This window comes from Trichosurus vulpecula, chromosome 1 (assembly GCF_011100635.1).
Source record: "Trichosurus vulpecula isolate mTriVul1 chromosome 1, mTriVul1.pri, whole genome shotgun sequence".
NCBI classification, from domain to species: Eukaryota; Metazoa; Chordata; class Mammalia; order Diprotodontia; family Phalangeridae; genus Trichosurus; species Trichosurus vulpecula.
This window is the reverse complement of record NC_050573.1, coordinates 107,882,338-107,907,413: the sequence shown is the minus strand read 5'-3', so window position 1 is coordinate 107,907,413 and position 25,076 is coordinate 107,882,338.

Sequence of the window (25,076 nt, the reverse complement as noted above, 5' to 3'; positions counted from 1 at the left end):
TTGTGAGGTAGGAGTTGTTATGGTACCAATTTTATAGTTGAGGGAACTGAAGCAGGTAGAGGTTAGGGTCACACAGTTAGCAAATGGCTGAAGCTGAATTTGAACTCGGTCATCTTGACTCCAGGCCCATTACTCTATCCGCCATGCCACCTAGCTGCCTTAATGTATAAAACATGCCTGAGCACTTTTGCAGTTGCTAAGATAAAATAATCAAAGATATACTTTGCAGAAGATATGGGGAAAAATGGGATCAAGATGTTGACCATGGCAAGAAGAAAAGCCATTCTTCATTGGAGACAAAAATCATGAAAATTTTCAATTTGTGCAACTTTCCCCCATAGTAGACAGTATGCTTCAAGAGGGTAGAACATGTGACTTATTCTGATTTGTAAATCTCAACACTGGGTATGTTTTGCACATATTACTGGAGTGATATTGTGATTTTAATTATCATATCAAACTACCAGTGAGGAAACTCCCTCTAGTAATTTATATTCTTAGATGGAGACTTGCCCAGGGTTATGTAGACAGTATTGGTCATTTAGGTCTTCCTGACTTGTAAGCTACTGCAAGTTCTTCTTCTGGTAAATCGTTATTATGTTGAATTGAACGGAATTGAATTGTAAGATCACAAGATCAAGATCTAGAAGATCCTGAAAGAGATCTCTTATGAATGAGGAAATTGAGACATGGGAAAATAAAGAGACCTTTTCAAGGTTATACAGATTAAAAAATGTATTTGAACTGAATTAAATTGAACTAAACCAAAATGAGCTGAACTGAAATTCACTAATTTGGCTTGGGCTGGCTCTGCTCCAGTTCATTACTGCTACAGTCTGCTCTCTAAATGCCTTCCTTATTCCCAGGGAACAACTCTGGCACTGGAGAGAATAAGGCCCAGTGTTTTACTTCATGCCTCAAGGGAAAGAATAGCTCCCATCTTGATGCCCTGTAATCAATATAATAGATGTTTCCATGAAACACAGTCAGAAATCCAGACCAATTTATCAGGCTGCTTTGGCCCTTATATTCAGGTGTAAGGCTTTCTGTGTGGAGTGTTAGGATTCAATCATTGTGAAATCATCTGTCTTATTTCAACTCTCTATAACTCAGAATCCTAGCTATATTTCTTCCTCCCAATGGTGCCAAATAAATAAAGTGGTATCCACTCAACCAAAACAGTGACATCCTTTGCTGTGTCAGATTCTGGAGAGGAGATGGTGTCAAGTCTCAGTGCTGCAGTGTAGGAAAGACCTTGACACATTGCAATAGTTCTTGGGGAAAGTAATCAAAATGGTGAGAGGATTGGAGACCATTCTTTATGATGATTGACTAAAAGACAAGGGAAAACTGGATGTGACCTCGTAGATCATTGATTCACAATTGGAAGAGAACTTAGAGGTCATTTTGTTCAGCTTTTTTCATTTTACAGATACAGAAACTCAAGTCTGGGGATGAAGTTTATCGAGGAAAAAGAAGACTTAGTGGGGACATGATGATTATCTTCAAATATTTGAAGGAGGACTTGAAGTTGTTGTTTTTTTCTGGCACCAGAGTGATGAACTAGGAACAATGAGTGAAATTATAGAATTTCTAACTGTGCATTGGGGGAAATACCCTCCAAAATAATCTGAGCTATCCCAAAATAGAAAAAAATTACTCTGAGAAGTAGTGAGCCTCCTGTCACTGAAGACCTTTAGGAAAAGACTGCATGATCACTTCTAAGTTATGTTGTAGAGGGAGCTTTTGTTAAAGTACTGATTGGACTAAATAGTTTCTGAGATTTCTTCCATTGCTGGTATAATGCAAAGTCATTCTCAAGGACTAGGATGGATAGGGAGAACTAGTTTGATGATGTTATTTGTTGCTCTTTCACTCAACAGGTTCACTTTTTCCCCATCATAACAATGTGGGCATATCAGGCAGTCATCAGATGCTTGACTCACCTGAAGATAGATAGCAATAAATATTCTAAATGCTTTTCTTAGGGGAGGATAGTTGCTTTCACCAATCAGAGAGATCTATTCCTAGAGTTCTGAGCTGTAACTTAGAATGGATCAAGAGGTAGCATCTACCAACACCCTCATTGAGTGAGCCAGGCAAATTTATTAAACAATCTGGACTGCAGTTTCCCCATTTTTAAAATTAGAGGTGAGAGTTAACTAGATGATTCTTTAAGGTTCATTCCAGAAAATAGAATGTTATTTTAAGGAAAAATCCAGCAACACTCTAATTCTAACATTGTATGTTCTAACATTATATTTTAAATTCCTCTTAAGCTCCAACATTCTGTATTCTAAGATTCTTTCTGTCTCAGACAATCTATGCTCTAATGTTCTACCAAACTTTAACACTTTGGGTTCTACAATTGTGAGTTCTAAATTTATTTTCAGTGCTAATATCCTGTGTTCTAATATTTTTTCTTGTTCTAGTAATCTACAAAATTATTTTCTGTTATTTATTTATTTGATATATTTAGTTTTCAGCGTTGACTTTCACAAGAGTTTGAATTGCAACTTTTCTCCCCATTTCTGCCCTCCCCCCACTCTAAGATGGCATATATTCTGATTGCCCCATTCCCCAGTCAGCCCTCCCTTCTGTCACCCCACTGCCCCCATGACCTTTCCCCTTACTTTCTTGTAGGGCAAGATAGATTTCTATGCCCCATTGCCTCTATATCTTATTTCCTAGTTGCATGCAAAAACTCTTTTTTGAACATCTGCTTTTAAAACTTTGAGTTCCAAATTCTCTCCCCTCTTCCCTCTCCACCCACCCTCCCTAAGAAGGCAAGAAATTCAACATAGGCCACATGTGTATCAATACGTAAAACTCTTCCACAATGCTGAGGTTGTGAAAGATTAACTGTATTTTGCTCCTACCTATCCTATCCCCCTTTATCCAGTTTTCTCCCTTGACCCGGTCCCTTTCAAAAGTGTTTGCTTTTGATCACCTCCTCCCACTATCTGCCCTCCCTTCTATTGTCCCCCTTTTTATCTCCTTCCTCCTTCTTTCCTGTGGTGTAAGATACCAAATTGAGTGTGTATGTTATTCCCTCCTCAGGTCACATCCGATGAGAGCAAGATTCACTCATTCCCCCTCACATGCCCCCTCTTCCCTCCCAACAGAACTGCTTTTTCTTGCCACTTTTATGCGAGATAATTTACCCCATTCTCTCTCTACCCTGTTCTCCCTCTCTCAATATATTCCTCTCCCATCCCTTAATTTGATTTTATTTTTTTTAGATATCATCACTTAAAATTCAACTCACCCTGCGCCCTCTGTCCATATATATTCAGCTACCCTAATACTGAGGTGTCATGAATTACACACATCATTTTTCTATTTAGGAATATAAACAAAACAGTTCAACTTTAGTAAGTCCCTAATGATTTCTTTTTCTTGTTTACCTTCTCATGCTTCTCTTGATTCTTTTGTTTGAAGTCAGATTTTCTATTCAGCTCTGGTCTTTCACTGACAAAGCTTGAAAGTCCTCTATTTTATTAAAAGTCCATATTTTGCCTAGGAGCATGATACTCAGTTTTGCAAGGTGATTCTTGGTTTTAATCCTAGCTCCATTGAACTCTGGAATATCATATTCCAACCCCTTCGATCCCTTAATGTAGAAGCTGCTAGATCTTGTATTATTCTGATTGTGTTTCCACAATATTCAAATTGTTTCTTTCTGGCTGCTTGCAGTATTTCCTCCTTGATCTGGGAGCTCTGGAATTTTACAACAATATTCCTAGGAGTTTTCTTTTTGGGATCTTTTTCAAGAGGCAATTGGTGGATTCTTTCAAGTTCTATTTTACCCTCTGACTCTAGAATATCAGGGCAGTTCTCCTTGATAATTTCTTGAAAGTTGATATCTAGGGTCTTTTTTTTTGCTCATGGCTTTCAGGTAGTCCAATAATTTTTCAATTATCTCTCCTGGGTCTATTCTTCAGGTGAGTGGTTTTTCCAATGAGATATTTCACATTGCCTTCCATTTTTTAATTCCTTTGGTACTGTTTTATAATATCCTGATTTCTTATAAAGTCCCTAGCTTCCACTTGCTCCAATCTAATTTTTAAAGTAATATTTTCTTCAGTGGTCGTTTGGACCTCCTTTTCCATTTGGATAATTCTGCATTTCAAGGCATTCTTCTCTCCATTGGCTTTTTGGAGCTCTTTTACCATTTGAGTTAGTCTATTTTTTAAAGTGTTATTTTCTTCAGTTTTTTGGGGGGCTCCTTTAGCAAGTCATTGACTTGTTTTTCATGGTTTTCTCTCATCCCTCTCATTTCTCTTCACATTTTTTCCTCTACTTCTCTAACTTTCTTTTCCAAATCCTTTCTGAGCTCTTCCATGGCCTGAGGCCAGTTCATGTTTTTCTTGGAGGCTTTTGATGTAGGCTCTTTGACGTTGTTGACTTCTGCTGGCTGTATGTTTTCGTCTTCTTTGTCACCAGAGAAAGATTCCAAAGTCTGAATCTGAATCTGAGTCTGTTTTCACTGCCTGGCCTTGTTCCCTCCCAACTTTGACCCTTGAGATTTTTGTGGGTGTATAACTGCTTTTAGAGTAGAGAGCACTTTGTCCCAAGCTTGAGGGACTGCGCTGTTGTTTTCAGAGCTATTTTTACACAGCAAACTCTGCCACACGAGCACTCCTCCTCCCCCAAGAACCGCAAACCAGGACCACCACTCAGATCTGAACAGGCTCTGTACTTCCTCTGGGATTGGCCACTTAATTCTTCCCACCAGGTGGGCCTGGGGCCAGAAGTAACTGGAGCTGTAGTTCTGTAGCTGCACCACCTCTGTGGCCCCAAGGAGTTGGTGGAACCTGGAACTCCTTTCACTCTGTCCCCGCAGTTTTTTTCCCACTAACCTTCTCTGTTGTCTTTGGTATTTGTGCGTTGAGAAGTCTGGTAACTTCCACAGCTCACTGATTCAGGGTGCTATGGCCTGTTCCCTCCATCTCTTAACCTGGTTGGTCTGGGTGCAGCCAACACTGTGCTCTGCTCTGCTTCCCTTCTGGTTCCATGCAATAGACCTTATCCAGCAACCATCCAGGCTGTCCTGGGCTAGAATCCTGCTTCTCTCTGCTATTTCATGGGTACTGCAGTTCTAGAATTTATTCAGAGCCATTTTTGTGTTTGGAGGGTCCTGGGGGAGAGCATTAGGCGAGTCCCTGCTTTCCAGCCACCATCTTGGCTCTGCCCCAATCTACAAAATTCTTACAGAAAGAGTATGATACGTAACTGTTGGCTGTATTAATCAATGCTTTTCATCAACACTTTTCATTAAATAGATTTCTATGGGTGGTGCTCAGGAAGCTAAAATCCATATAGCAAGTTCTTCATTAAGAAAATGCATTCTTGTGAGGGGAGCAGAGCCAGGAGAAGATTATACATGATTACAGATGCACAGTATCTCTGATGACTAACTTTGATAGGTTTGGCTCTTCTCAGCAATTCAAGGTTCTAAGACAACTCCCAAAGACTCATGATGGGAAAAGTGATTCACATCCAGAAAAAGAATTATCGAGTCTGAATGCAGATTGAAGTAAACTATTTGCTCTCTTTTTTTTCTTTGTTTTTGTTTACATTTTGTTTCTTCTTTCTTGTGGTTCATTCCATTGCTTAAAATTCTTCTGTACAACTTGACTATAGTGAAAATATGTTTAGTGTGAAGGTATATGTAGAACCTATATCAGATTGCATGCCATCTTGGGTGGGCAGGGGGGAGAGAAGAGAAGAGGAGAAAATTTGAAAGTCAAAAACTTGAGGAACTGAATTTTGCAAATGAAAACTAAATATTAATTAATTAATTAGTTTTAAAAAAAGAAAAGAAAATGCATTCTGGGTGGAGCCAAATGGTAGAGAAGAGCTAGGAAGTTGCCTGAGCTCTCCCCAGTTTCCTCAGGAAAGAAAAAAAAAACAAACATTAAATCAAGGCTCTAAAAGAATTCTGGAGTGACAGAATCCACAAAAAGACAGAGTGACCGCATGTTCCAGACAAAGATAACTTAGAAGGACTTCATGAAAGGTCTGTCTCACTTGGATAAAAGGGGAACACAGCTTAGCACAGGCAATGTCTGGGCCAAGCCAACAGGAGGGACTTAGCCACAGCACAGAGCAGCAAGTGAGGCACCACAGACCTCACTTAGCAAGCCAGAGGCAAAGTAGGCCATCTGTGAGACCTCGAGACTCAGTGCAGCAGGCAAACTGCCAGCCCCAGCACCCAGTGAGCAACAGGCATAACTAGCGCAAGCCACCCTAGGGCAGTGGGAAAGCCACCAGTGCCAAAAGCCCCAGAGCAGAGAGTCAGTGACCATGCTGCTTGCCCCCAGTACAAGATGCTTGGGACAGTACCTCCTGTATCCCAGGGGCAGAGGTCACCTTTTTAAAAAATGAGCAAAAAATAAAAAAGTGCCCTGAGCATAGAAAGCAACTGAAATGACAGGAAAGATCAAAACACGAACTCAGAAAAGGATAACAATGTCAAAATACTGACATGTGAAGCCTCACAGAGTAACATGAATTGGTCTCAAATCCTAAAAGTCCTCTTTGAATAGCTCAAAAAGGATTTTAAAAATCAAATAAGAAAGATAGAAGAAAACTTGGGGAAGGAAATCAGAGTTATGGAAGAGAATTATGAAAGAAATGAACAGCTTGGAAAAGGAAGCACAAATGTTGACTGAATAAAACAAATCCTTAAAAAATAGAATTGGGCAAATGAGAGGAAAATCCAATGAAGAAAACAGTGCCTTTAAAAGTAGGATGGGCCAAGTGGAAAAAGAGGTACAAAAGCTAAATGAAGAAAATAATTTTTAAAAATTAGAATTCAGCAAATGGAAGCTAATGACTCTATGAGACATGAAGAATCAGTCAAACAAAATCAAAAGGATGAAAAAAGAGAACAAAATATAAAATATCTCACTGGAAAAACAACTGAGCTGCAAAATAGATCCGGGGAGATAATTTAAAATTATTGGACAACCTGAAAGCATGATTTAAAAAAACTGAGCTTGGACAGAATCACTCAAGAAATTATCAAGGAAATCTGCCTTGATATCCTAGAACTAGAGGATAAAATAGTCATTGAAAGAATCCACCGATCACCTCCTAAAAAAGATTCCACAACATAAATTCCAAGGAATATTTTAGACAAATTCCAGAACTATCAGATCAAGGAAAAAACATTGCAGGCAGCCTGAAAGAAACAATTCAAATATCAAGAAGCCCCCATCAGGATTACACAGGACTTAGCAGCTTCTACATTAAAGGATCTGAGAGATTGAAATATGATATCCTAGAAGGCAAAAAGTCTTGGATTATAACTAAGAATCAACCACCCACCAAAACTGAACAAATATTTTGGAGGGAAAGAAGGATTTTCAATGAAATAGAGAACTTTCAAACTTTTCTAATAAAAAGAGCAGAGCTGAACAGAAAATTTGATTTTCAAATACAATACTCAAGAGGAGCATAAAAAGGTAAACTGGAAAGAAAAAAATGTTATTCAATAAGGTTAAACTGTTTGCATCCTTACACAGGAAGATGATACTTTTAACTCTTAAGAACTGTATCTCTATTAAGGCTGTTAGAAGAAGTATACTTAGGCAGAGGATGTGGATATAAGCTGACTTTCATGTATTGAGTAAAAAATCAATTAAGGGATGAAAAATGGATTGTACTAGGAGAAAAGGAAATGGGGAGGCAGAAAGGGTAAAGTATATAACATAAAGGGGAATGAAAGACATATTACAATAGAGAGAAATGAAGGAAGGGGGTGAACATTGTTTAAACCTTAGTCTTATTGGATTTGACTCAAAGAGGGAATAACATACACAATAACTTGGGTAGAGAAATCTATCTTGCACTATAGGGAAGTAGGAGAGGAAGGGAAAAGAAAAGGGAGGACTGATAGAAGGGAGGGAATATTGAGGGAAGCAGTGGTGAGAAACAAAACACTGGTGAGGAGGGATAGAGTAAAAGGAGAGAGATATAAAAGTATAAACAGGATGGAGGGAAATATACAGATAGTAATCATAATTGTAAGTGTGAATGGGATGAACTCTCCGATAAAACAGAAGCAAATAACAGAGTAGATTAAAAAACAGAATCTTACAATATATTGTTTACAAGAAACACATCTGAAGAAGAGATAAATACACAAAGTAAAGGTTAAAAGCTAGAACAGAATATATTATGCTTCAGCCGAAGTAAAAAAAAAAAAAGCAAGGATACCAATCCCAATTTCAGATAAAACAAAAGCAAAAATAGATTTAATTAAAAGAGACAAGGAAGGAAACTACATCTTGCAAAAGGTACCATAAACAATTAACTAATATCAACACTAAATATATATGCACCAAGTGGTATAGAACACAAATTCTTAGAGACGTTTAGTGAGTTACAGGAAGAAATAGGCAGAAAACTTATACTCAACCTCCCCTTCTCAGAACTAGATAAATCTAACTACAAAAAAAAAATCAAGGAAGAAGCAAAGGAGGTGAATAGAATTTTAGAAAAGTAGGATATGATAGACCCCTGGAGAGAATTGAATGAGAATGGAAAATATATCTTTTTCTCAGTGGTACATAGCACCTACACCAAAAATGACCATGTATTATGGCAAAAAAAACCTCATAATTCAGTGCAGAAAGGCAGAAATATTGAATGCATCTTTTTTAGATCATAAAAATTACATGTAATAAAGGGCCATGGAAAGATAGGTTAAAAATTAATTAGAAACTAAATAATCTAACCTAAAGAATGAGTATGTCAAACAACAAATAATGCAATCAATAATTTCATCAAAAAGAATGACAATACTGAGGCAACATACTAAAATTTATAAGATACAGCCAAAGCAGTACTTAGGGGAAATTTTATATCTCTAAATGCTTACATCAAGAAAACAGAGAAAGATCGATGAAATAAGCATGCAATTTAAAAAGCTAGAAAAAGAGCAAATTAAATATCCTAATTAAATATCAAATCAGAAATTCTGAAGATCAAAGAAAATAATAATATTGAAAGTATAAAAACTATTGAACAAATAAATAAAATTAAGTCCTGGCTTTACAAAAAAACAATAAAATAGATAAACTTTTGATTAATTTGAGTTAAAAAAGAAGAAAACCAAATTAACAGCATCAAAAATGAAAAAAGTGAATTAATCACCAATGAAAAAGCAATTAAAGCAATAATTAGGAGCTATTTTGCCCTATAATATGCTAATAAATCAGATGATCTAAGTGAATTGGATAAATATTTCCAAAAATGTAAATTGCACAGATCAACAGAATAGGAAGTAAAATATTTAAATAATCCCATTTTAGGAAAAACAAATTAAGGGGGCAGGGCCAAGATGGTAGCTGGAAAGCAGGGACTTGCCTAACCCTAGGACCCTCCGAACACCTATAAAAAATGGCTCTGAACAAATTCTAGAATTTCAGAACCCACAAAATAGCAGAGGGAAGCAAGGCTCCAGCCCAGGACAGCCTGGATGGTCACTGGGTAAGGTCTACCCCACCGTACTGGGAGCAGAGCAGAGCAGAGCCCAGTGTGAGCAGCATTGGGACCAAACAGAATGGGAGCCAGGAGGAACAGGCCCTAACACCCTGATTCTGTGAGCTGTGGAAGTTACCATACTTCTCAACACACAAACACCAAAGACAACAGAGAAGGTTAGTGGGAAATGCTGCAGGGACAGAGTGAAAGGAGTTCAGAGTTCAGCCACCGCCCCAGGGACACCAAAAGTGGTGCAGCTCTGAGGACAGAACTACAACTGCAGTTACTTCCAGCCGCAGGCCCACTTGGTGGGAAGAATTAAGTGGGGGATCAGAGCAAGAGTGCATAGCCTGCTTATGGTCTGAGTTGTGGTCTAGGTTAGCAGTTCTTGAGGGAGGAGGAGTGCTGGTGTGGCAGAGTTTGCTGTGTAAAAATAGCTCTGAAAACAACAGCACAGCCCCTCAAGCTTGGGACAAAGTACTCTCTACTCTAAAAGCAATCATAACCCCATGAAAAACTCAAGGGACAAGTAGTTGGCTGTGAACATGGCCAGGCAGTGAAAATGGACTAATCAGACTCAGACTTTGGAATCTTTCTTTGGTGACAAAGAAGACCAAACATACAGCCAGCAGAAGTCAACAAAGTCAAAGAGCCTACATCAAAAGCTTCCAAGAAAAACATGAACTGGCCTCAGGCCATGGAAGAACTCAAAAAGGATTTGGAAAAGCAAGTGAGAGAAGTAGAGGAAAAATTGGGAAGAGAAATGAGAGGGATCCGAGAAAACCATGAAAAACAAGTCACTGACTTGCTAAAGGAGCTCCCCAAAATACTGAAGAAAATAACACCTTAAAATAGACTAACTCAAATGGTAAAAGAACTCCAAAAAGCCAAGGAGGAGAAGAATGCCTTGAAAGGCAGAATTACCCAAATGGGAAAGGAGGTCCAAAACACCACTGAAGAAAATGCTACCTTAAAACTTAGATTGGAGCAGGTGGAAGCTAGGGACTTTATAAGAAATCGGGATATTATAAAACAGTACCAAAGGAATGAAAAAATGGAAGGCAATGTGAAATATCTCATTGGAAAAACCACTCACCTGAAGAATAGACCCAGGAGAGATAATTCAAAAATTATTGGACTACCTGAAAGCCATAATCAAAAAAAGAGCCTAGATATTGTCTTTCAAGAAGTTATTGAGGAAAACTGCCCTGATATTCTAGAGTCAGAGGGTAAAATGGAACTTGAAAGAATCCACCAATCACCTCCTGAAAAAGATCCTAAAAAGAAAACTCCTAGGAATTTTTGTCGCCAAATTCCACAGCTCCCACATCAAGGAGAAAATACTGAAGCCAGAAAGAAACAATTTGAATATTGTGGAAACATAATCAGAATAACCCAAGATCTAGCAGCTTCTACATTAAGGGATAGAAGGGTTTGGAATATGATATTCTGGAGGTCAATGGAGCTAGGATTAAAACCAAGAATCACCTACCCAGCAAAACTGAGTATCATGCTCCAAGGCAAAATATGGATTTTCAATAAAATAGAGGACTTCCAAGCTTTCTCAGTGAAAAGACCAGAGCTGAACAGAAAATCTGACTTTCAACCACAAGAATCAAGAGAAGCATGAAAAGGTAAACAAGAAAGAGAAATCATAAGGGACTTACTAAAGTTGAACTGGTTTTTTTTTTACATTCCTATATGGAAAGATGATGTGTATAATTCATGAGACCTCAGTATTAGGGTAGCTGAAGGGAATACATATATATATATATATATATATATATATATATATATATATATATGTATATATATATATATATATACATATATATAGATATAGATATATATGTATATGTATATATATATAGACAGAGGGCACAGGGTGAGTTGAATTTGAAGGGATGATATCTAAAATAATAAAATCAAATTAAGGGATGGGGGAGGAATATATTGAGAGAGGGAGAAAAGGAGAGAGAGAGAATGGGGTAAATTATCTTGCATGAAAATGGCAAGACAAAGCAGTTCTGTTGGGAGGGAAGAGGGGGCAGGTGAGGGGGAATGAGTGAATCTTGCTCTCATCGGATGTGACCTGAGGAGGGAATAACATACACACTCAATTGGGTATCTTACCCCACAGGAAAGAAGGAGGAAGGAGGTAAAAATGGGGACAATAGAAGAGAGAGCAGATAGTGGGAGGAGGTGATCAAAAGTAAACACTTTTGAAGAGGGACATTGTCAATGATGAAAACTGGATAAAGGGGGATAGGATAGGTAGGAGCAAAATATAGTTAGTCTTTCACAACATGAGTATTGTGGAAGGGTTATACATAATGATACATATGTGGCCTATGTTGAATTTCTTGCCTTCTTAGGGAGGGTAGCGGGGGGAAGAAGGGAGAGAATTTGGAACTCAAAGTTTTAAAAGCAGATGTTCAAAAAAGAGTTTTTGCATGCAACTAGGAAATAAGATATAGAGGCAATGGGGCATAAAAATCTGTCTTGTCCTGCAAGAAAATAAGGGGAAAGGGCATGGGGGCAGTGGGTGACAGAAGGGAGGTTTGACTAAGGAATGGGGCAATCAGAATATATGCTGTCTTGGAGTGGGGGGAAGGTAGAAATGGGGAGAAAATTTGTAATTAAAGCTCTTGTGAAAATTAATGCTGAAAACTAAAAATATTAAATAAATAAATAATGATTTTTTAAAAAAGAAAAAGAAATTGAACAAGCCATCAATCATCTCCTTTAAAACGATCTCCAGGGCCAGATCGACTTACATGCGAATTTTACCCAACATTTAAAGAGCAATGAATTCCAATTCTATATAAACTGTTTGGAAAATAAGTGAAGAAGGAATCTTACCAAATTCCTTTTATGACAAAAACATGGTGCTGATGCCTTAACCACAAAGAGCCAAAACAGATAAAGAATATTATAGACCAATTTCCTTAACGATTATTGAAGCAAAAATTTTAAATAAAATATTAGCAAAGAGATTAAAGCAATTTGTCCCCAGTATAATATACCATGACCAGGTGGGCATTATACCAGGAATACAGGTCTGACTCAATATTAGGAAAGCTCAACCTAATTGACCATATCAATAACAAAACTACCATCTATCTCAGTAGATGCAGAAAAAGTTTTTAACAAAACACAACACCCATTCGCACTAAAAACACTGGAGAGTATAGGAATAAATAGAGTTTTTTCTTAAAATGATAAAAAGTATCTATCTAAAACCATGAACAAGCATTATCTATAATGGGGATAAACTAGAAGCCTTCCCAGAAAGATCAGGCATGAAATAAGGATGTACATTATCACCACTATTATAAAATATTGTACTAGAAATATTTGTTATATCAACAAAAGAAGAAAAATAAATCGAACGAATTAGACTAGGCAATGAGGAAACAAAACTATCACTCTTTGCAGATGATATGATGGTATACTTAGAGAATCCTAGAGAATCAACTAAAACACTACTTGAAATAACTCCTTTCTATTTTTTCATTAATTCCCTTGATATTCTTGACATTTTCTTCTTTCATATGAATTTTAATACTTTTTCTAGCTCTATAAAATAACTTTTGTTGGTTTGGTACAGTACTGAATAATTACATTTATTTTGGTAGAACTGTCATTAACACAATAAAAATGGCAATTGTACTTAAAGTAATTGCAAAGAAGGGTGTCCTAGCTGTACCAGAGCTAAAGCTATATTATAAAACAGTAATCATCAAAACCATTTGGTATTGGTTAAGAAATGTAATGATAGATAAGTGTAATAAATTAGGTATACAAGACACAATAGTAAATGACTGTAATAACCTAATGTTTGATAAACCCAAAGACTCTAGCTTCTGGCATAAGAACTCACTATTGGATAAAAACTGCTTGGAAAACTGGAAAATGGTATTGTAGAAATGAGGTATAGACCAACATCTCAAAGAAAGTACATGAAGATAAGCCAGGCATTCCAAATTCCAAAAATAAGTTCTTTGGGAGGAAAATAGAAAAATAGGAAGGAGGTAATACAGTATAGAAGAAAAGTACTGGATTTCATGTGGGAGTAACTAGATTTAAATCCTGACTCTGCTTCCACTATCTGTGTGACTTTGAACAGTCACTAAAAACCTCAATACCTCATTTATTAACAGACACTATTGAATTATCTCTAATACCTCTTTTGGTAAAATATCTGATGATCTATGGTTCTGGGCCCTACTTTAACATTTCAACAGGGTTGTCATGAAGGTCAAATAAGATACAGATTGTAAAGCACTTTGCAAGCCTCTTAAAGAGCTCACATTCTAACAGAAGATGACATATATAGGAGGTTTAAGCTTCAAATTAGATGGGAAGTCCCAGTGGTCTTTAGAGTTCAACAACAAAGCAGATGGTAGTACTTCTTCTCTAATACCATTTCCATTGACAAAATCATATTGATTTCTGGTGTTGAACCATCTGACAATTCCAAGGACTAGGGTCTTATGAAAAATATTTCTTTTTCCATTCTTCAGTGTCTGTGGTTTCTGAGGCTTCAGGGGCTGCAGAGGAAGTTGCCAGGTCACATCTCCATAATGGTTGCTTCCCTAGAATATGGCTATAAAAGGGCAAGATGGGAAGCAGGTCTAGTGATTCAGGAGGTGCTGCTGTTTCCAGAAATCTTGGATTTTTCTATCCATCAATAGTTGCTGGATGACAGTTGGTTTGGTTGCAGGAATGCAAGACCTTTTCACCACAAGAGTTTTTCTCCCTGATGATGATTACAAGATCCAAACTAGAAGCAGATTCAGTGATCTATGGGGTTTTGCTATTCCTGGGGCTTTGGAGCTTAAAGTCCTGGGTTGTTTCCATTACCATCTTAGGAGAAGTGGTGGTCAACCCATGGCCACTGACATGTGCAACTTCCAGGCTCCTTCAGGGTGTTTTCTTCTTCATCTAGGCTGGCTTGCCCGCCCATCAGTGGCACTGTAATAGGCACTGGAAAAACAAAGACTAAATAAAGTAGTCCATACCCTCAAGGAAATTACATTCTACTGGTTGGACACTACGAACACAAATGTTTTTCATTTATTCAACCAATAATTCAAACCAATTATTCAGTTAATGCCCATTGAATTGAATTGATAGGAGAATTGAGACTTGAAATAATAATAATAACCATAATGACAACTAGCATTTTTACAGCACATTATGGCTTGCAAATATATAGCTATTATCCCCATACATAGAACAAGGAAAATTGAGAAGGAAGAGGGCATTTGTAACTGAAAAGATCATGGAAAGTTTTGTGGCAGAAGCATTTGATTTGAGCCTTGAAGGAAAACCAGGACTCTATGAAGCTGCAATAAGGAAAGAATGTCTCAAACATCAGGAAAGGCTTCACCAAATGCATTGAGATGGGAGATAGAGTGTCATCTTCAGGGACAAATGGGGATAACAGCTGTATTTTCACAGGATAGGATGAGGTAATGTATGTAAAGTACTTGTAAATCAGCTGTTCTTATTGCCTTTTTCATCACTAAGGTTCCTTCCAGCTTTCATCTTGCATGTAATTTCTGTGTTTTCTCAGTCAGAAAGGAGAATCAAATGATTCCAGAAGTCATCATTCTCTTTCTTCTCCTGATAAGTAATTTATACCTGAGGAAAAAGAAAAAGAAACATATAGGAAATGACCTTCACTTCCAGTATTCTCTGGCAGATCACTGGTACAAATTTTCTGGGTCAGGAAAGCAGAGTAGAGTAGGGTGGCTCTTCTCTCAAGACGGCAGACAAAAGGCCCCCGAAAGAACTGACAAGAAGGTCAGAAAGGGAAAAAAGAACATAAAGGAAGATGGGGCTGAAAAGGTGGTAAAAAAAAACCTTGAAAGTCTTGTAGTCAGAACCCAGTCCTGGCCCGAGGGATTGGTAGATACTCTAGGTCTCTAATGTATTCCTGGAGAGCCATGTACAAGCAGAAACACACTGCACCAAAAACCCATATTGAAAGGAAAAAGGTGCCTGCTACTATTTCAAAGCTGGTTTGTGGTTATAGGAACGAAGGAACCCATATGGTTAAGATTCACAAAATGTCTAGGTATTCATTCTACTGAGGATGTGCCTAGCTAAGTCATGGCAAAAAGCCCTTCTGCTGACATGTGAGGAGAATTGGAGCTGGCATCACTCCAGGCACCATTCTGATCATGCTCACTGGCCAGCACAGAGCAAGCCAGTGATTTTCCTGAAACAGGTGGCTAGTGGTGACTGGACCTCTGACCATCAACCATGTTCCTCTGAGAAGGACCCATCAGGAATTTGTCATTGCCACCTCTGCCAGGGTTAACCTTTAGGGTGTAAAAATTACAAATTATCTTAGTGATGCTTACTTTAAGAAGAAGAGGCTCTGTAAATCCGGACACCAAAAAGGAGAGATTTTGGATGCAGAAAAAGACAAATACGAGATTACAGAGCAGTGCTAGGGTGATCAGAAAACAGTGGGCTCTCAGATCCTGCCCCAAATCAAGAAAATTCCTCAGCTCCTTGGCTAACTGTGTTCTGTATTCTCTCTCTCCAACAGAATTTATATTCACAAACTGGTGTTTTAAATATCTTGCAGAGAACTCTTATTAAAATATTTGGAATAGCTTTTAAAAAAAGAAGAGCAGGATGATAAAGGACTGGCTTTCCCATTATCAAGTACCACAGTTGTGACTTAATCACAGCCTTATTTTTTTATTCCATTCCCTTTAATTAGAAATTAATAATAACAACAATAACAATAATAATAATGGCTAGTGTTTATATAGTGCCTTTTAAAGTTTTCAAAGAACTTTACAAACATTATCTGATCAGGTCTTGACAACAACCCTGAGGAACTGAGCCTGAGAGAGGGTATATGATTTTCATGGGGTCACAGAGTTAAGAAGTGTCTGACGCTGGATTTGAACTCCAGCGTCCAACTCCAAATCCAATGCCTCCATCTTCTGTATCACCTGACCATGAGTATCATTGGATCTGATGTCAAGTCCCAGATCTGTCACTTAACAGATATTTGACTCTGTGTCTTAGTTTCCTTATTTGTCTGATGGAGACAACATTAATTTCATTACCTCCTTTATCAGCCTCGGAGTAACCTAAATAATATAGGAAAGCTCATCAGATCATTAAGGGCATTAGGGGTACAAATACACATGCATACAAATACATATACCTACATATACATATACGCACATATAGATAAAGAGTCAGACATATCTCTCTACGTATAGAGACATATATCTGTCTATCTATATACATATATATACATAGATATAGATATATATAGATATATAGATATGATTTTTGAGGAGTGTCTAATCTAATAGGTTGGGGATAGCATAATAAATACAATTGATGGGCTATGAAAAGGCATTGTATTTGGAGTAAGAAAAAAATTGTATTCAAACTCCAACTTTGCTTCTGTGACTTTGGGTAAGTTACCTGATCTCTGTGGGACTCAAATTCATCATCTGTGAAATGAACAAGCCAGACTAAGGAGGTGGTGTGGTACAGTGGAAAGAGCTCTGACTCTGGAGTCAGAGGACCTGGGTCTATATCCTCACCTCTTCCTGTGAACCTAGGCCTCCCATTCCTTGGGTTGTTTTTTTCAGCTATGAAATAAGAGGTGTTTAAATAGATGGTTTCTAAGGTCCCTTCTAGTCCTAGAGCTATGATCCTCTGAATAGTCAATGTCTGATGTCTAAGGTCTCTCCTAATTTTAAAATCCTGTAGTGGTGATACAAAGAATATGTGGTAAATACGACAGAAGGGAGGGGAAGGGATCTCAGAAACACAGAATTAAGAGGCTTGAACTACTTGAAGTAGTTCATTTTCTAGCACAAAAATAAACACCTGGGGGGGCGGAGCCAAGATGGCAGCTGGTAAACAGGGAATAGTGTGAGCTCCGTACGGAGACCCTCCAAAAACTTATAAAAAATGGCTCTGAACCAATTCTAGAACGGCAGAACCCACAAAACAGCAGAGGGAAGCAGGGCTCCAGTCCAGGACAGCCTGGATGGTCTCTGGGTGAGGTCTATCCCACACGGAGCTCAGAGCTGGGACCTGGGAGCTGGGAACGGAGTGGAGCAGAGCCCAGCCTGAGCGGCGTGGACCATGCAGACCAGAAGCCAGGCGTAGGGGGCCCTAGCACCCTGATTCAGTGAGCTGCGGCAGTTATGAGACTTCTCAACCCACAAACACCAAAGACTGTGGAGAAGGTTAGTGGGAAAAGCTGCGGAAGTGGAAGGAGTTCGTGGTTCGGCTTCCAGCCCCGGGGGCAGCGGAGGTGGGGCAGCTACAGCTGTTGTTACTTCCGGCTCCAGGCCCACCTGGTGGGAGGAATTAAGTGGCGGATCAGAGCAGGGGTGCACAGCCTGCCGAAGATCTAAGCCCAGTTCGGGTTGGGGGTTCTTGGGGAAGGAGCAGTGCTGGTGTGGCAGAGCTGGCACCTCACCCCCAAACATGGAACAAAGACCTCTGTAATCTACAAGCAGTCATACCCCACTGAAAAACTCAAGGGTCAAGTTAGTTGGCTGGGAATATGGCCAGGCAGCGAAAACGCACCAAGATTCACCCTCAGACTTTGCATTCTTTCTTTGCTGACAAAGAAGACCAAAACATACAGACGGAAGAAATTAATAAAGTCAAAGAGCCTACAACAGAAACCTCCAAGAAAAACATGAACTGGTCCCAGGCCATGGAAGAGCTCAAAAAGGAGTTGGAAAAGCAAGTTAGAGAAGTAGAGGAAAAATTGGGAAGAGAAATGAGAAGGATGCGAGAAAACCATGAAAAACAAGTCAATGACTTGCTAAAGGAGACCCAAAAAAATACTGAAAAATACACTGAAGAAAACAACACCTTAAAAAACAGACTAACTCAAATGGCGAAAGAGCTCCAAAAAGCCAGTGAGGAGAAGAATGCCTTGAAAGGCAGAATTAACCAAATGGAAAAGGAGGTCCAAAAGACCACTGAAGAAAATACTACTTCAAAAATTAGATTGGAACAAGTGGAAGCTAGTGACTTTATGAGAAATCAGGATATTATAAAACAGAACCAAAGGAATGAAAAAATGGAAGACAATGTGAAATATCTCCTTGGAAAAACCACTGACCTGGAAAATAGATCCAGGAGAGATAATTTAAAAATTATTGGACTACCTGAAAGCCATGATCAAAAAAAGAGCCTAGATATTATCTTTCAAGAAATTATCAATGAGAACTGCCCTGATATTCTAGAGCCAGAGGGCAAAATAGAAATTGAAAGAATCCATCGATCACCTCCTCAAATAGATCCCAAAAAGAAATCTCCTAGGAATATTGTCGCCAAATTCCAGAGCTCCCAGATCGAGGAGAAAATACTGCAAGCAGCCAGAAAGAAACAATTTGAGTATTGTGGAAACCCAATCAGAAAAACCCAAGATCTGGCAGCTTCTACATTAAGAGATCGAAGGGCTTGGAATGCGATATTCCGGAGGTCAATGGAGCTAGGATTAAAACCTAGAATCACCTACCCAGCAAAACTGAGTATCATGTTCCAAGGCAAAATATGGATTTTCAATAAAATAGAGGACTTTCAAGCTTTCTCAGTGAAAAGACCAGAACTGAATAGAAAATTTGACTTTCAAACACAAGAATCAAGAGAAGCATGAAAAGGTAATCAAGAAACGGAAATTGCAAGGGACTTACTAAAGTTGAACTGTTTTGTTTACATTTCTACATGGAAAGATGATGTGTATGATTCATGAGACCTCAGTATTAAGGTAGTTGAAGGGAATATGCATATATATATGTTTATGTATATATATAAGTGAATGTGTATGTATGTATGTATCTATGTGTATATGTATGCATGTGTATATATATATATGTGTGTGCTTTTATATATATATATATGTATGTATATATATATGTATATATATATATATGTAAAAGAGAGAGAGCAGACACAGGGTGAGTTGAAGATGAAGGGAAGATATCTAAAAGAAATAAAATGAAATTAAGGGATGAGAGAGCAACATACTGAGAGAAGGAGATAGGGAGAGATAGAATGGGGTGGATTATCTCGCATAAAGGTGGCAAGAGGAAGCAGTTCTGTGGGAGGAGGGGAGAGGGCAGGTGAGGGGGGAATGAGTGAACCTTGCTCTTATCAGATTTGGCCTGAGGAGGGAATACCATACATACTCAGTTGGGTATCTTACCCCACAGGAAAGAAGAGGGAGGAAGATAAAAAAAATAAAAAAAATAAAAGGGGGGGGATGATGGAGGGGAGGGCAGATGGGGGTAGAGGTAATCAAAACAAACACTTTGGAAAGGGGACAGGGTCAAGGGAGAAAATTCAATAAAGCGGGATGGGTTGGGAAGGAGCAAAATGTAGTTAGCCTTTCACAACATGAGTATTGTGGAAGGGTTATACATAATGATACATGCGTGGCCTAGGTTGAAGTGCTCGACTTCTTAGGGAGGGTGGGTGGGAAGGGAAGAGGGGAGAGAATTTGGAACTCAAAGTTTTAAAAACAGATGTTCAAAAGCAAAAAAAAAAGTTTTTGCATGCAACTAAAAAATAAGATACACAGGCAATGAGGCGTAGAAATTTATCTTGCCCTACAAGAAAGGAAGGGAAAAGGGGATGAGAGGGGAGGGGGGTGATAGAGGGGAGGGCTGACTGGAGAACAGGGCAACCAGAATATATGCCATCTTGGAGTGTGGGGGAGGGTAGAAATGGGGAGAAAATTTGTAATTCAAACTGTTGGGAAAATCAATGCTGAAAACCAAATATGTTAAATAAATAAATTTAAATAAAAAAATCACTAAAAAATAAAAAAAAATAAACACCTGGGAATGCCCATCAATGGGGAATGGCTAAACAAACTGTGGTACATGAACATAATGGAACACTTTTGTGAAATAAGTAATAATGAGCAGGTTGATTTCAGAAAAATCTGGAAAGATTTGTATGAACTGATGTGAAGTGAAATGAGCAGAATCAGAAAAACATTGTACACAATAACAGCAACAGTTTGCGATGATCAACTGTAAATGATTTACCTCTTTTCAGCAATACGGTGATCCAAAACAATTCCAAAGGACTCATAATGGAAAATGCTATCCACCTCCAGAGAAAGAACTTATAGACTCTGAATGCAGATCAAAACACACCATTTTTATTTTCTTTATTTTGTTCTTATTTTTTCCTTTTCTTCTGTTTGTTCTTTCACAACTGTGACTGATATGGAAATATGTTTTACATCATTGCACATATATAACCCATATCAAATTGCTTACCCTTTTAGGAAGAGAGGAGGAGAGAGAGGAAGAGAGAAAAATTTGGAATTAAAAATCTGTAAAAAACAAAATTAATGCTAAAAATTGTCATTATATATTATTGGGGAAAATAACATACTATTTAAAAAAGAATAAAGAACTAGAGAATACCTCACCCTGTGATGAACTTTGATGCGTAGGATTCCTGGGAAAATTTTTTGGTTTTGTTTTTGTTCTTTCCTGATACCAATAGATGCTCTGGAAAAACTATTGATTTGGGGGAATTTCACCAGAAGTTAGTTGATATGCTTTAAGAAAGTATAATTTTTGACATAGATATAGATGCTTCTGCATCTGAAACCAACAATTTGAGTGAGAGGAAGTCTCCTGTCAGCTCATCTGCTGGTTGAGAAGTCTGAAGTATCAGGAGACTCAGGAAGTCCTTGGTCTAGTACTCTTCTGATGATGGCAAGTAGCTAACTCAAAAAATTCTGTTCACCTTTTCTGACCCCTACAGGGATGCAGTGAATTTGATGCATGTGTGGTATGAATACTCAAGAAATTCCTGTGACTTGCCCTCTTGGGCAAGAGACTTTCATTGTAGAATGTTACCCCTTAATAAACTTTCTGGTGACACCATATTTGAGGATATTGCCAGACTGGTATAAATGGCTTATGGAAAATTTGGCAGGCAACTATAATAATTAGCAAAAGAGTGGTTCAGGAAACTGGTGTAAAAGCCATTGCAGATTCCTACTTTGAGTACTAGTTAATGGAGTGACTCTGATCCAGGACAGGTCCATGTTCCTGAAATAAAAGAAAGCCATTTGAAATGAAAGTTTGATAACTGGTACCTTTGGGTAAAGATGTACAAAGGGATCATTCCAATGCCCATCTTTCAATCTCTGAAAGCCTGTAGTCAGATTTATAGTGCTCCTTTGGGGACATTGACAATGCCATGAGAAATTTCCTTAATTACTACATTGTGTTGAAGTAATTTGAAAGGTAGGAGTTTATAACATTCTCCAGGAGCTTGGATCAGAAAATATGGTAGTGAACATTCTCAGTTCTCTCCCCAGTAGGATACCTTGTGCCAAGTGGGAAGAGTAGATGATTGGAGAATTTGACTACTCACCTTGAGTCAGTATAAATCCTCACCTTGAACTCAACCTCGTCATTTTGTGAGGAGGACTTTACTGTTGGCTTTGTATAACTGATTAAGAGGGTGATTTACTTATACCAAGCCACTCTCTTAGTCAGCAAGATGTTCTGAAGTCCTTTCAGAAAATCAACTATATGGACTATGAATTTGCTTCTGTACTTGACTGTGGCTCAAAAAAAAAATAATAACTAAAAAAATCAGTGGATGTCCAAGCTTCTAGTGATGAGCTTTTCTGAACTTGACTGATCTGGTCCTAGGATAACAGACAGCTAGGTTTTAACCTTTAACATTTTTTTAAGGTTTTTCAAAGCTTACTAACCTGCTAACATGGCCTGGATGATGTACAATAACCTCTATGATTCAACAACTTATTAGTGGAAGACTTTAATGAAAGAGGGAAGGGTTTGTTGTTTCCAAAAAGGATGGTTTAAACCAGTAGGGTCAAATTCAAATATGAGGAGATCCCTGCAGTGACGTTATTGACATAGAAAACTACAAATTAACATTATTGTTGTTATATTGTATTTTTATTTATCTTGTTAAACATTTCCCAATTACATTTTATTCTGGTTTAGGCCACACTTGGGAGTTTTGTCACAACTTGCAGCCCTCTGGCCAAGAGTTTGACACCACCATTATGGACTGAGCTGCTCAGAGAAGGTTTCATGGAGCAAGTGGGGCTGAAGTTAGACTAAGAAAACAGCCTAACTCTGGATCAAAAGATGGTTTGTTGAGCTCATCTAGTCTAACCCTGCTCAGTTACAGACAAATAAATTGAGTCCCAGAATGGTCAAATAACAAGGTCACACAATTAGAAAACAGTAGAGTCAGAATTCAAACCCAGGTCCTACATGGCTCTGTCTTCCTCTTCCCTCATAGCATAGGTAAAGCAGAGTAGGGAGACACATGTTTTAAATGGGGAGGGAGGACAAGAGGCAGAGAATGTGGCAGAGGAGAACAGGAAGAATTTTTCAAAAGAGACTCAGGAAAAAAAGAGATTGAAATGGTTTCTTTTGAAGCCCCACATTTGAAAGATCTCTTCAGAGTCTCACGGAGAACAAATGACAGGCCTGGGAACAAAAATCAGGAATTTGGAGTTCCTCTTCCTGCTTCTAATCACGTTCCCAAGAGAACTGGCCCAGCTGTTGCCTGAATGTCTGAGTGGAAAGAAGCCTGGGAGATTCTTTTCAATATGAACCCCTTGTTATAAATATAGAATTCAGGGGAGAGTGGGTCATTGCTTTAAAAATTAATCCCTGCCTCCACCCCCAATTAGCGAGAGTAATAGGGTAAAGGGAGACTGAATTTAGTTACCTTTATTTCTTTAAGTGAGTGTACTTCACAGTCCTTCCTGGAAGCCTCATGGTCCCACTTTGGGGGAATTCATTCATGACTTGAAATAATGTGTCTACACAAGGACTGCTTCTGTTTCTCTGTGCAATGAGTTGATTATATCTTGTCAGAAGAGCTATAAGGCCATCAAATGTCAAATGAATTATATCAAACATATTATTTTCGTAGCAGCTGGATGTGAGTAACTCTTGAAACAGAGCTTCCTTTTGTCAGATTTCACTGAGAAAACTCAAATGGGGCTCATAAAAAAGGACACATGATACTGATTCATGAAAGTTTATAAGTTTGCATGTAAAGAGCTATTTCATAAAAATCATTGGGCCACTAAGACCAAGATTAGCACACAATTTAGAAAGAAATAAATGTGGAATGTAGTATTTGCCCATAAGAGGAATTTTTTAAGACAGTCTATCTTTCCAGTGGCAATAGATGTAGCTGAGATGGGCTGAAGGATCAACTAGAAACTTAGAGGCTCTAAGTTCCAACCATTTTTTCCTCCCCATTTTGGGTAGGAGACTTCCAGTGTGGAAACTTCCTCTACTGATGTATATCTCTAGTTTGACATTAACTTAGAACCTTAGGGTAGGGATTTTTAACCTGGATCTTGTGAATATTTTTTATTTATTTTTAATGTGTTATTAACAGATTTTATATAATTGATTTCCTTTATAGTTCTATGTATTTTATTTTATGTATTTAAAAACATCATTCTGAGAAGACATTCATAGGCTTCACTAGACTACCAATGGGACTGACAATGCATTGCGCACGAGTGTACATGTACGCACACACATACATACACATAAAATTAAGGATCTTTGTCTTATAGAGTGATAGGGTGCTGAAAAATTGAATGACTTGTCCAAGGACAAAATAGCTAGTACTTCTCAAAGGCATTATTTGAATCCATATTTCCTTGCCTCTAAGATTAGCCCTCTATAAACTGTGAATTAACTTAAGAAAACATGCTAAGCATTGTCAGAAGTGCTAGAGATATAAATACGAAAGTGGTCCCAGTCCATGAACTCAAGAAGCTTATATTCTAATGAAAGAATATTAGGGACTGATGGCCAATGAAGATTATTTTGGTTCTGAAAGTTGCTGTGAGTAGTTTGTGTGAGTAGTTTGACAAATGCTTTCTACTAGCTATGGTAGAAGTGATCAGATTATAATGCAAGACCTGGAAAAGGGGACGGGATTTGCCAGTGGGGGGGGGGGGAATGGTAAGATTATGGCCTGGGAATAAAGTGAAGTGTGGAAAGGGCTGCCTAGCTATAGTAGACCACAAAACACGTTCACCAATAAGTAAGAATTGTTGAGTGGATGAAAGAGAGTATGTATAATGAGTCCAAGAAAGTACCTTGGAGACATTGAATGGCTTTAAATGAAAAACAGAGGAGTTTATATTTGATTCTAGATATAACATGGGGACAAAGATAGTTTAATGAGAAGGGGAGTAGCATTGCCAGATCTGTACTTTATGAACTTTACTTTGGAAACTCCACTGATGATGGAGTAGAAAGTAAGATTTGAGGCAGGGTAGTCAGGTAATTCTTGCAATGGTCCAGGTGAGAGATGATAAAAGCCTAAACTAAATGGTGTTAATGTTCAAGTAGAGAAAAGAGTTTTGATTCCAGGGATACAATGAAGGTAGAAACAACAGCATTTAGAAACCAAATATAGATATGGAAATAGGGTGAGGGGAACAGCTGGGTGGTGCCACGGATAGAGTGTTGGGCGTGAAGTCAGGAAGACTCATCTTCCTGAGTTCAAATCTGTCC